This window comes from Lissotriton vulgaris, chromosome 5, assembly GCF_964263255.1.
Source record: "Lissotriton vulgaris chromosome 5, aLisVul1.2, whole genome shotgun sequence".
NCBI lineage: Eukaryota > Metazoa > Chordata > Amphibia > Caudata > Salamandridae > Lissotriton > Lissotriton vulgaris.
Genome location: NC_141693.1, coordinates 1,877,476,509 through 1,877,490,441, shown reverse-complemented (window position 1 = coordinate 1,877,490,441; position 13,933 = coordinate 1,877,476,509).

Below are 13,933 nucleotides of genomic sequence, written 5' to 3'. Positions count from 1 at the left end.
TTCTATGCAGTGAATTATCACAGTGTGAGAGAAACACGAGAGTGTGAGCACCCAGATTGCGTCACAGTAAGTCTCTTAAAGTACCCACCTTAACTTTAGGGTTCATGAACCCAAGAGGTGAGCAGGGGGTAGGAAGGTGTGACCTGCAATGGGTAGCCCATTAGGCATGGGGTTTCCTAATCTACATGGAGACGACCATTCAACCTACACAACAGAAGCCACATCTGACTTGGGGATAATGCCTGTGTTGCGTGATAGGCAACAGGAGACCTGGACGATGCAGACCCTCACAGGACACATAGGGGCAGATTTACAAGCCCCTTGCGCCTCTTTTACGTGACTCAGCGGCGGCGCAAAACATGCGCCATGCTGCGGGGTATTTACAACGTGATGCATCTGGGAGATGCGTCACGTTGTAAAGGCCTGCACCAGAAGTAGGTGTTTCTGCGGGGGGGGGGGGGGGGGGGGGGGCTTTCCGCCCCAGGAACGCCTTCCAAAAGTGGCTGAGTGAAATCTACAAGATTTCAATCAGTCACTTTTGAGCCCATGCTGCGTCAAAACCCTGTGCCTGCTTGAAGCAGGCGTAAGGATTGACACAGCATTGTAAAGATAGGGCCCCCCAGAGCATTGCTGGAACTGCATCGCGCTTGCGACGCAACTCCAGCCATGTGCCGCCTTTTTGTGCAATTTTTGCCCCATGGTGCCCCGCATTGTAAATGCGGCGCATCCATTGTGGCGGAGCCGTGGCGCACAATAACTGGTGCATCCCTGCTGATATGCAGGGATTCGCCAGTTATTGTAAATCTGCCCCATAGTTTGCCAACTCTGAGGGTTTAGGCCCCTACGCAACTGTGATACAATACAGTTCAGTATTGGGCTATCCCCCACCCATACCGCCTCAGGAATGCTTATATACCAGCCGTCAGGACCCTGCAATGCATTCCTAGAGTCCTTCTCCGATCTGATAGCAGATATCACTGCTAGTAAAAGTGCAGTGACTATGGGCCATATGTATCAAAATCCTCTTTTGCAATTCTCAAATAGCGATTTTTTGCGAATTGCTATTTGAGAATCGCAAAATGCTATGTATGTAGGATTGCAACAGATTTTGCGAATCCTATATATTCCTTAATTGCGAATCTCAAATTGTGATTCGCAATTAAGGAATACCTCCCCATTCATTCCTATGGGCCTAGAGGCCCATAGGAATGAATGGGAAGACATTCTCAATTTGCGATTAGCAATTAGAGAATCGCAAATTGAGAATGCAATTTCAAGGGTGTCAAAAGGACACCCTGTTGTACCCCTGAAATAAGCATGTTTGTGCTTCACATTGCACTTTGAAAAAAGTGAATTTTTCAAAGAAAACGCAAATTACCACCAACTTGATGTTGGTGGTAATTTGCGATTCCTTAAGGCCAATTGCTCTTTTTTGGTGCTTCTTACATTGCATTTAATGAATCGCAAAATTTGCGATTCCTTAAATGCAATAGCAAATTAAGGAATCACAAATTTTGCGATTCCTTATTTTGCACACAGATTTGCATTCATACATACCTCTGCGAATTTTGGCATTTGCAATCGCAATTTTGTTTCATACATATGTCCCTATACAAGGCGATTTCAATATTCACCTAGACGAACCTAATAACTCAGCTACAATCAGACTAACCCAAGACATGGAAGCCATGCAACTCACACAGCATGTTCAATTGGCCACACATGAAAAAGGACATACAATAGACGCAATCTTCTCTAATGATTCTAATCTAAAGACAGATACACCCATACCAGTCCCATGGTCAGACCACCTCCTTATTCCTTTCACTCTGGCCAAAATACAAACACAAAATATAGGAATAAACGCCCCAAAGCCAGGTAAGAAGTGGCCTAGAATCATACCAGATAGCATGATCAAACCCCTAGAAAGGAATATCCCGATCTTGATAGGGGATGTCGAAGACGCAGACATGCGGTGTGCCGAATGGCTCAACTAAGCTACAGAAAAATGGAGTCCGAAAGAGAGGACAGGGACCAAATACACACAGAGAAAAGCAGTATGGTCTAACAACCATCTTGCATCTCTAAAACAACATGCAAAAAAATTGAAAGGAACTGGCGGAAAGCATATGACCCAATCATCAAGGGCCAATACAAGAAAGCTGTCAGACTTTACCTTGATGAAATTAAATTAGCCCAAGCCAGGCATTTCCAAGAAAAAATAAACTCTACCACCCATTCCATTAGAAAACTCTTCAAAGTGGTCACATCCCTCACGTCTATATAATAAGAAGTATCTCCACAAACCTCATCAAAGGAGAGATGTAACGACCTTGCAGTCTTCTTCAAATATAAAGTAGAAAATAACTGCAACTCCATTCAAGGAAATAAAGACAACACAGCGCTACCCATGAGAATCATGGACCCCTTGGGTAAGGCTGCAGGAACAGCACTAATGCACTTTCTGGTGCTATGTAAGGAAACCACAAGCCTGATCCTACAAAACATTAAATCAGGCTCCCACCAAGATCAGGTTCCCCCACACATCTTATTACAGGGTGGGGATGCCACTCTGACCAGCGCCACACATTGTTTAACACTATCCCTCACCCAAGGAAGAGTTCCCAAAGTTTGAAAGCATGCTATAGTCCGACCCCTACTAAGAAAAAAGACCTTTTACAATCTCATCTCACTCCTACCTATTCTAGGAAAAATTGCAAAAAAACATGCCAACAAGGCACTGTCCCAATTCCTAGAGGAGGACACAGTGCTACACCAGACCCAAATGGGGTTTAGACCACTGCAAAGCACCGAGTCAGACTTGCTGTTGGTCACAAAGGAACTCAAGGGGATCCTTGAACATGGAGATTCTGCTGCAATCCTGCTGCTCGATCTTAATGCAGCCTTTGATATGATGGACCACAAGACACTGATTCACAGGCTGGAGAAAACAGGGAACCGGGATAGTGCCCAAAGTTGGAAAGTGTCATTCTCAAAAGACAGATCTTGCCAGGTAACAGAACGTGGACATTACTCAGATGTTCTAGAGATTGCATGCGGAGTACCACAAGGCTCTGCCCTTAGTCCCACTCTATTCAATCTCTACATGCAACCTCTTGCCGAGATTGTCTAGGAATTCAGGCTATCAATCGTATCCTATGCCAATGATACTCAATTGGTAGTCTCAGTGGCAGAGGATCCTAAGTCAAATTACAACCAAGTTGTTCCTTGTATGGAAAAAGTTGCAAACTGGATGACCAGCTGTAAGTTGAAACTGAATGGTGACAAAACGGAACTAATGTTCCTAGGAAATAATTCACCACCATAAGCCACCATTAGCTGGCCAAAAGGACTGGGATATCCCCCTAGCCACAAAAATTCCATAAAGAACCTAGGAATGTGGCGGGACCACAACCTCTCCATGAAGACACAAGCGAGGAAATTGGCTGCCAAGTGTTTTGGAATACTACATATGCTCCGTAAAATCCTAGGCCATATCCCAGAGGAGACCCAGAGAATAGTGATACAGTCCTTGGTGGTATCACGACTGGACTACGGGAACTCCCTTTACTTGGGATCACCCAAATACATGGTGAACAAACTACAAGTGGTACAAAACGCAGCAGCCAGGCTACTTAGAAGTATACCCAGACAGGAATCAGCGAAAGGTGCACTGAGACTACTTCACTGGCTGCTGATCCAGGACAGGGTCACATTTTAATCACTATGTATAGCATACAGAGCCTTGAACAACAAGGATCTAGCCCCTCTCATCACATGATATGTGCCCGAAAGATCTCTTAGATCTTCTACAGATAGTCTGATTAAGACCACAAGGATAAAGGGATCTAGATGAGGAGGAAGATCTTTCTTGCACTTAGGGCCTGATGTAGGAGCCCTAATACCGGTCGGAAACGGCCGAATTCAGCTGTTTCCGACCGGTATTACGGTTTTCTTATGTAGGGGGCTACATAAGTACAGAATCTGTAATTTTACCGATTCTGTACATTTACCGATTCTGTAAAATACCGAATGGGTAAATGTACAGAATCGGTAAATAGAGATGTAGGTGGCACTCTGAAGAGTGCCACAGGCCTTCAAGAGTCGGTATTTTACCACCCAAACCAATTGGGTGGTAAAGTGCCGAATCCAGGTGTGCATGCACATCTGTGCATGCACACCTGTGCCATGTGACACACAAGCCTGTAATTGGGGTGCTAGAGGGTGTCAAAGTGACACCCCCTGCACCCTTGCAAGAATAGGTAATTACGGAATCGGTAAATAAGGATTCGGTATTCCACATTGATTCCTATGGGCTTCAAGGGGGATACCGATTCGTATTTACAGAAACGGTAAATACCGAATCTTACAGATTCGGTATTTACCGAATCAGAATTAACTACATTTCCCCCCCTATAATTTACCACTTCTTAAATACCGAATCGGTATGATTCGGTATTTTAGAAGTGGTAAATTAGATTTACCTACATCAGGCCCTATGTGCCAAAGCTATCATATTCCATGTCCAAAGAACTAAGAAAGCTCACAGATGAAATAGGTTTCAGGAATAGAACTGAAGACATGACTGTTCCCTGGATTGAGTTCCGATCCTCCTGTTATGTCCGATCTTCATCGCTAGGAAGCCCCTGGGCAGCTATACGCTTTACAAAACCCCTAAACACAAACATAGGCTGTGAATTCTGGATTACTAAGTAAATGATCAATCTTAAGGTAGCAACTCTGACGCGAAGTGCTGTTTCAGGGTGCAACACCTGAGACAGAAGCAGTGAGGGTGGAAGGACGGTATCTGTAGCTTGAGTCTGCAGTTTTCACCCTGCAGGAACCAGGGGACTTGAGAGGCCTTAAGAAAGGCTCTGAGGGACAGGCGAGATTTCCCCAGATTAGAAGGTTTCAGAGTTGCATCAATGGCCCAAGAATGAGACTTTCAAAGTCCTAGGTTGGCTAGCTCAGAGGTGCACTAGACTTGCTCTTCAGAGGAAGGCCAGGACAACCTGCCAAGGTTGGTCATCCTAGAGTTTGACAAGCAGGAAGTGCATTGACAGGGGGGGTCAGTTTTTTCTCTGAAGATGCAGTTGTGGAGCATAGCCTGCTGGCTAGGTTGAAAATGTCATAGCCGGCATAAGGTAGTGCCCTTAAAGCACAGTGTCTCCCGGAGAGAGGTGGAGAGTGGGTTGTCCATGCTGCCCTGAGAATCCCTTCAATAAGGTACCCTGTGTAGGCACAGTGGTAACAGGGGAAGAATGTGTTTTAGGCACCTTTCTTAAGTCCGATGTGAGTTGTAAGACTGGGAGTGGAAGTGAAGCTTACCGCAGGCATTGAATAGGGCATTCTTCTATGAGTGATGAACAGAGGCCAATTCCAGCAAATTGACTGCTACTTTCCTTTTAGTTTGGCTTCTTGTCAGTGTTTGCCTTTGTGTGGGGGCATGGAACTGATAGAGGAGGCGACATGAGGTGAATATCTCTTAGGGGATGCATCTATGGGTTGGCTATAGTTGTCCTCTGCTTAATGTAAAGCGTTAAGCAGTATTCACAAACGGTCCGTCATACTACCTGGGGTAATGATCTGCCCTCTTCATTCATTGGCTCTCTTGGACAGTGAGTGGGGGATAACCGGATACAACGTGCATTTCTGATGCATACACCTGCCCGTGAATTCCTCACCTTTTGAATTACCCCTGCGACAGCATTTCACCGAATAATAATAAATGTTTAAACCTCAGTTACAGCATATGAAGAAGCGAAGAAACTGAAAAGACAATAAGATAATAGAAAAGGAGTACAGGCCACACAGTAGGCTGGTAGGTGAACAAGTAGAGCAAGGCATCATTATTAGTTATACAGGAAGAATAGTGTATAATAAAACATTTTTTTGCAGCTCAACACAGTCAGCAGCCATAGGAGGAAGGCATACCAGAACAGAAGCCTGAAGAGAGTAAGAAGAAGAAAAGACACAGTGTGGCAGTCTCTTCTCTGTCCCATGCCCTTTCCCTCGTGGTGCTCTTTTCGCCTTCACACGTAAGAGTGTGGGGCGGAGGAGTTTCAGGGCGGAATTGGGAACTTGCGACATTCTGCTCCTGTGCAATAGAACGCGATCAACTATAGAATTTGATTCTGACAGAATGGCAGAAACCCTTGTCTGCCCCTGCAGTTTTTAGATTGGTGGCAAGGAGATATAGACTTGCTCTTGGTGAACCAGCTTTCCTTTCTGCCCATCCATCCCCAGAAAGCTTGGTGGTTCAGGCTTCTTGCTCATAGCAGTTAACTGGATCCTTCCCTACCACCCCGGGCGATAGAGATTCGAAAACGTTAGAACAGTCGGCCAAAAAGGTGTTTTCCTCAGCAAGTATGGCTCTGAAGTCTACAAACGCCACATGCTTGCTAGGGAGGTACATTCATGCTCTAAAGGACTCTGTCAAGCAATTGGCTCCTAAACATCCTGAGGATGATCGTGTTCTTTTTCTTGAGGCACTTTCAGATTCGCAAGCGGCTGCCCGTCAGGTCATTCAGTTGTGTCTGGACACAGCAGACTCTTTTGCCAGAGCAATTGGTTCTTTGATTGCTACTAGAAGACATTGTAGCTGATGAGTGTTACCAGGGTTCATGCACAATTTGTCAGGACCCAATTTGGGCTGTGGCACAAACCAAAACGGTGGTTTCACCCAGAGACCACATGTTACAAAGTAAGTGTTAGCATGTGTGATCGGTTTTGTCCTCTATTTTGTTCATATAGATTTATAAGGTGAATAAATCCCCAAATTTTGTTCTGGACGTCATATATGCAGGAAAAGTTGAGTATTCATATGCAGTGGTCTTTTTTTCTTTATTTGAAGACATGTGCTGGGCCAGCAGGCTAGGGCTTTCTCAAGGCAGAACAATCTCTGTTAGTTGGTTGTATTACAATTATTAAAGATCCGAAGTCGCATTAGGAACGTCTTCTGCAAGGTGGGTAATCTCTGCGGTCTGAATGCCTTGTTCTTGCAAATGTCTTCAAATAAAGAAAGAAAGACCACCGCAAATGAGCACTCAACTTTTTCTGCATTTATGAGTACTAGAAGACATGCCTGGCTTAGATCTTCAGGCTTCTCGCCAGATGTTCAGGCTGCTTTACTGGATCTACCCTTCGATGGGTCAAGATTGTTTGGTACCAAGGCGGACTCTGCTCTGCAGCGGTTCAAGGACAGAAGGGCTACTGCAAGATCCTTGAGCCTGCAGTCCCAGCCCAGGGGCTATGGCTACAAGAGGTATCAAGGTTTTGGGAAGGCGGCTTCCTTTCAAGGCTGTCAGCAGCCTCCGCAACAGCAGCAGTAGAATCCTCTCTACAGGTCGTACAAGGGAAAATGTAGAGGCCGTCTTCGAGGAGCTTATCGTTAGCAGTCTTACTCCTCCTCCTCCTCTCATGACCCCGGGACAGTTCCTTACATATGAGGCATTCACCAGGACATTCCAATGGCTTTTGGATAAGGGGTGGACGAACCCTAGATGCACGCTGACTTAAAATTGTTATTGTCTGTGAGGGGTGTACAACTGACAAGCCAGTGTTCACAAGATATATCGCTGCTAGCATCGGAGTGCTGTTGAAAGTAACAAGCTGCCACTCCCCCTCCCAGGCACCCTCCTCAGTAATCTAGCCAGTAACGCTCCCTGGTTAGGTTCAGCCCACATGGGCTCTGCAGGTTCCCTCAATCCAGCCATTTTGCAATCCACTGCAGTTGGGCAACTAGAAAATATCATTCAAAATCTTGCTCCTCCAACCCCCTTCCAGAATTGGCCGCTAAGGGGTTTCCAAGGACACTCTGTGGTGCCTTCCATCCCATATGAGCTCTTGCAGCAGCAAGTCCAACTGCCGAAACTATGCAGTCGGTACCCATGTGGAGAGATTGGTAAAGTAATAAAGTAAATGGGGCAACATTCGCATTTTAGCAAGCGTAATCCTTGCCATTAGGCCTCACTGATGGCAAAAAGGCACACAGACCCGTAATGAAGGTAGCACTGTTCCCAGATTACCCTCCTGCAGGTCCTCCGGCTCATGATAGATTTGTATCCCCAAGTAGTGGAAGGTAGAGGGGACCCAGCGAATTTCCGGGCAAAAGAGCCAGTGGCTTGTCTGATCCTGGGAGCATGGGGAAGACACAGGTCTTTACCAGGTGCATGCGCAACTCCGATACCTCCCCAGACGATTGTAGCAATCAAAACATCAAAGGGACATATTTTTCCTTGTTGGACACATATAGTAACAAGTTATCAGCATACTGTGAAATTATGTGCTCATAACCTGCTATCACAACACCCTTCTCTCGTCCCCGCACGCTACGTAACTTCGCTACCGGCTCAAATGTAAGAGCAAACAGGAGCGACAACAAACGGGCACCCTTGCCTAGTACCTAAGTGAATTTTGGGTGAGCTGGAAACAAGCTGATCCGTCCAGACCCAGCGAGTGGGGTTGGTGTACAACTGCGGCACTCAATCTACCCAAGCACCTCCCAGGCTCATTTTGACAATAGATCAACCACACAAAAAGAGAAGACCAGGTCTGGGGTGGTGTGCTGTCCTGACTGGTGCAAAAAGGATCACATGGATATGTGTGTAGGAAGGTGTGTTGCATTACACAGGGCTAGAAAAGTCCCATCAGACCACACTCGTGGCGGCATATCATCATGTGGGAGACGGGCAATTACTCCATATACTGCCCGTGCCATCCAAAGGCAGTGCCTGTAGTCACAATTGCGTGCGATCTACAGTTTAGAAAAAAGAGTGTGCAGTGCTTAGAGAGAAGTGTGCATGATTAAAAATGACTACCTAAACTGGAAAATTTTCCTTAAAGCATTAGTGTAGGTGTCAAGATTAAAAACGCGCGCCCGGTATTCAAAAAATGTAAGAGTACATTATGGCGCTGTGCAGTATGGTCGGTCGACTAGTTTCAGCTAGATAGAGAATTGCTCCAGCTTTCATCAGGACCTTGTCAATTGGTAAGCTACTGCAATACAGTGTGAAAAATAATTCAAAAGTGCAAACACATTGGATTCACACAACAGCGTGCAATATACTTAAAGAGGCAGAGACATTGGAACCTCATTATCCGATGTGGGCAGGAAGGAAATATTGCAGTAGCTTACCAATTGACAAGGTCCTGATGAAAGCTGGAGCAATTCTCTATCTAGCTGAAACTAGTCGACCGACCATACTGCACAGCGCCATAATGTACTCTTACATTTTTTGAATACCGGGCGCGCGTTTTTAATCTTGACACCTACACTAATGCTTTAAGGAAAATTTTCCAGTTTAGGTAGTAATTTTTAATCATGCACACTTCTCTCTAAGCACTGCACACTCTTTTTTCTAAACTGTAGATCGCACGCAATTGTGACTACAGGCACTGCCTTTGGATGGCACGGGCAGTATATGGAGTAATTGCCCGTCTCCCACATGATGATATGCCGCCACGAGGGTGGTCTGATGGGACTTTTCTAGCCCTGTGTAATGTAACACACCTTCCTACACACATATCCATGTGATCCTTTTTGCACCAGTCAGGACAGCACACCACCCCAGACCTGGTCTTCTCTTTTTGTGTGGTTGATCTCATGTACAGGGGCATGAGGAGACAGGTCGTTAAACTATTACCCCTTTGACCCTCCGTAAAATTTGTGTTTTGATTCATTTTGACAATAACCGCGCACAGGTAAGACCAACTAATGGTGCCAAATGCCTTTTCCAGATCAACCAACACTATTTCCGTGTAATCTATTCCCTCTAGCGAAGGGGCATGCAGAATCATATACAAGCGACGCATGGTAGTGTAACATAAAATTACTGTAAGGCACTGCACAAACACACAAGTCCAAATCCTCATTGCTGAACACCAGTGTAAGAAATTGGGTTGCCGGTGAGGATGTTGAAACTCTTCTCAAGTAGCAGCCACAACTCTTCTCTGAAGTCAAAAGCAAACACTAAATTAACCTGTGTTCAACTCATGGGTAGCCTGCCACGAATCAGTCAGGCTTAACTCAGAGGCAATGTGTAAAGTATTTGTTAAACCCTTTAAACAGTAACACAATGACAGCACACATAAAAGGAGCCCTCACTAAATTTTGAAAAACAGATAAAACAAGCCAAAAAGGACAAAAATCCAATCAGTAGTCCGGGGATATTCAATTTGAAAGCTTTTCGTAAAAATAGTGCCAACTGTGAATATCTGGTCCTGCTGGACTGGGACAAAGTCACAAGTGATGGAGTGTGGGCCAGATATAGGAACCCAGTTAGGCCTGCTAAACAAAGTATCTTAAATCCTAGTTTGAGGCACATGGCAAGGATCTGCGCCGACATCGTGCAGCCAAAGTGATGCATTAGTTCTGATTTGCAGCAAGGCTGCGGTACGAGATCCTGCATCGTTGTCGAGGATCTCGTCAACGAGGGCTTGAGATGTGAAGTACGGTGTTGAGGATGCTTAGTGCAGTTGGGGCAATGTGTCACTTCTAAGGAGCCTTGAGGTTGTGATGTGGAGCACAGCATTGTTGTTGGGGCTGCCGTCGACGAGGAAAGCGAAGGCCTGCACCAAGGAAGCATCATGCAGTGCCGCTTCCGATGAGCGATGGGCTGCAATGAGGGTTCCGATCCATATCGGTGATGCATTGGTTCTTCTCGGGGTTGCACCACGTAGAAGAGTAATGCGTTGGTTCCGCTGGATCCAGGGAGCCTGCAAAACAGCTTAAGCCCACATCCAAGGGTCCAGGACTGGGGTGGCTCCACTTCGCAGGGTAGACTCACAGATGGCAGAGTCTAGGTGCAGGTACAGGGTATTTGGAAGCCTGTTGTTTCCTTGAGGCTTCATATGAGGCAAGCCGACTTGCCCTTGGAGTCACTCTGGGGTTCTGGGTTCAAGAGATGCAGGCCCAGTCCTTCCCACACAGGCAAGAGGGCAGCAGGCACACACCAGCACAGCAAGCCAGCAGTCCAGCAAGGCAGTAGTACAGCAGAGCGGCAGTCCTTGAGCAGCAAAGCAGTCCTTCTTTCTGGCAGAGTAACCACAATTCCAAAAGTGTACTCAAGAGTTTATACCCAGTTGAGCCTTTGAAGTGAGGTAGAAGCTTCTAGAGGTTTCCCTTTGAAGTCCCTAGGCATACTGCTTCCCGTGACCTAGCTCTAGACTAACTACATGGGGTATGCAGCCTTTGTGTGGAGGGAGGACTATTCAAGTGTAAGTAGTGCTGTGCTCCTATCCTGCCAGTTATGGCCCGTCTAGGCACACCTACGTTTTCTATTGTGTGTGGCTGTCCAGGAGGAATATTCAGAGCCCAACTGTCAGCAACACCCTTCCATGTGACCCAGAGACTGACTACAGCTTTTCATTACCCGGACATATAACACTTTAACTTAAAATTACATGTCCTACTTTTTAAATACATTGTACCCTGTCTTAAGGGCTGTTAATGGCCTACCCTAGGGGTGACTTATATGTATTAAAAAGAAAGGTTTGGACCTTGCAAAAGATTTATTTTGCCAGGTTGAAACAGCAGTTTAAAACTGCACACTCAGGCTGCAATGGAAGGCTTGAGACATGTTTAAAGAACTACTTAAGTGGTTGTCACAACCAGTGCTGCAGGCCCCCTAGTAGCATTTTATATACAGGCCCTGGTACATGTAGTACCACTCTACTAGGGACATATAAGTAAATTAAGAAGGCCAATTGGAGCTAAACCAATGTAACCATGTATTATGCCAAGAGCACATGCAGTTTAACACTGGTTAGCAGTGGTAAAGTGAGCAGAGTCCCAATGCCAGCAAAAAAAAAAACGAAATCAGTAAAAATGCTGGAGAAAGGAAAAAAGTTTGGGGAAAGACCACCCTCAGGCTGACAGGTCTAAGAATGGCCTACAAAGAAACATGACAATACTAGGTTGGGGTTTAAAGGAGCCTACCAGGTAGAGGCATGTCAAAGGTAATTCATTACCTTGGAAGCTGTGAAAATATCACCAACATATAACAGATTATCCAGTAAGACGAGAGCAGGATGAGAAAAGCATGTGTGAATGCACCATTAAATCTCTGTGAAAAGGAGAAGGAGGAAGGAAGAACAAGGGCTGATTAAACTCGCATGAACAAGCTTCTGCTCCAGCACCTCCAGGAGGGATGGATTATCGGAGGGAAGGGGCTGTGTGTCTCTTAGTGTGACTATGCAAGCTGTCGTTCAAAAGAAAACAACCGGTGTGTGTGTTTTACAGAAATGTTTAAAGGTAAAAGAGTACACAACTGACGTAAAAGGGACAAACTTGCTAAAACATGGCTGCAGGCATCAGACTACTACAGATAAACAAATTATTGCAATTTAAGAAGGATCAAGGACATATTAAAGTGTTACATAATCAAACAAGCATTTGCAATGCAATAGGTCTCGCATTATTTAAGTTTGAGCTATTAGCATTGTAAATGGCAATTGTTTTTTGCTTTATGCTATAGTTTTTTTTTTACATAAAAAGCTTCATATAAAATATGTTTTATTAAAGTTATTTATGCAGTATCTAAATTTTGTTTGCATAAAACAGTATAATAATATCTTAGTAAAAAAGTCAAATATTTTAATGGAAATTCACCAAATGTTCATTTATGTGTTGGTTTTGAAAATAGCTAAATTAATAGCTTTGTCATTTACAATGCCAATAGTTATAACTTTCGCAAATGTGACACCTATAGCATTTGTAATGCAACATTTGTATTTACGTGACTTAGATGTATTGATATTACAAATAACAATGGCTTTTAATTTTTTTTAATACTTAATAAAAGTGATTGTAATTTATAATGGCAATAGCTTAAACTTTTGTAAATAACTTTTGTGAAGATTATGTTCAGTGTATTTTATTGTAACAAAATCCAAGAACAGAAGTGAAATATTAACATCTTTTTGTGACATTTGTAATAAAGCTTGAAACATTGAGAGAACATATTTGTGCTGTGGTGGTGCTGAGTGATGCTGTGGTGGTGCTGAATGGGGCTGTGGTGATGCTGAGTGATGCAGTGGTGGTGCTGAGTGGTGCTATGGTGGTGCTGTGGTGGTGCTGAGTGATGCTGAGTGATGCTGTGGTGGTGCTGAGTGGTGCTGTGGTGGTTCTGAGTGATGCTGTGGTGGTTCTGACTGATAATGTGGTGGTGCTGAGTGACTGTACTCACTGTCACTCTGCACTCACTGTCACTCTGCACTCACTGTCACTCTGCACGCACTCTGCACTCACTGTCACTCTGCACTCACTGTCACTCTGCACTCACTGTCACTCTGCACTCACTGTCACTCTGCATGCACTCTGCACTCACTGTCACTCTGCACTCACTCTGCACTCACTGTCACTCTGCACTCACTGCCACTCTGCACTCACTGCCACTCTGCACTCACTCTGCACTCACTGTCACTCTGCACTCACTGTCACTCTGCACTCACTGTCACTCTGCACTCACTGTCACTCTGCACGCACTCTGCACTCACTGTCACTCTGCACTCACTGTCACTCTGCACTCACTCTGCACTCACTGTCACTCTGCACTCACTGTCACTCTGCACTCACTGTCACTCTGCACTCACTGTCACTCTGCACGCACTCTGCACTCACTGTCACTCTGCACTCACTGTCACTCTGCACTCACTCACTCTGCACTCACTGTCACTCTGCACTCACTGTCACTCCGCACTCACTGTCACTTCGCACTCACTGTCACTTCGCACTCACTGTCACTCTGCACTCACTGTCACTCCGCACTCACTGTCACTCCGCACTCACTGTCACTCTGCACTCACTGTCACTCCGCACTCACTGTCACTCCGCACTCACTGTCACTCTGCACTCACTGTCACTCTGCACGCACTCTGCACTCACTGTTTCTGCACGCACTCTGCACTCACTGTTACTCCGCACTCACTGTCA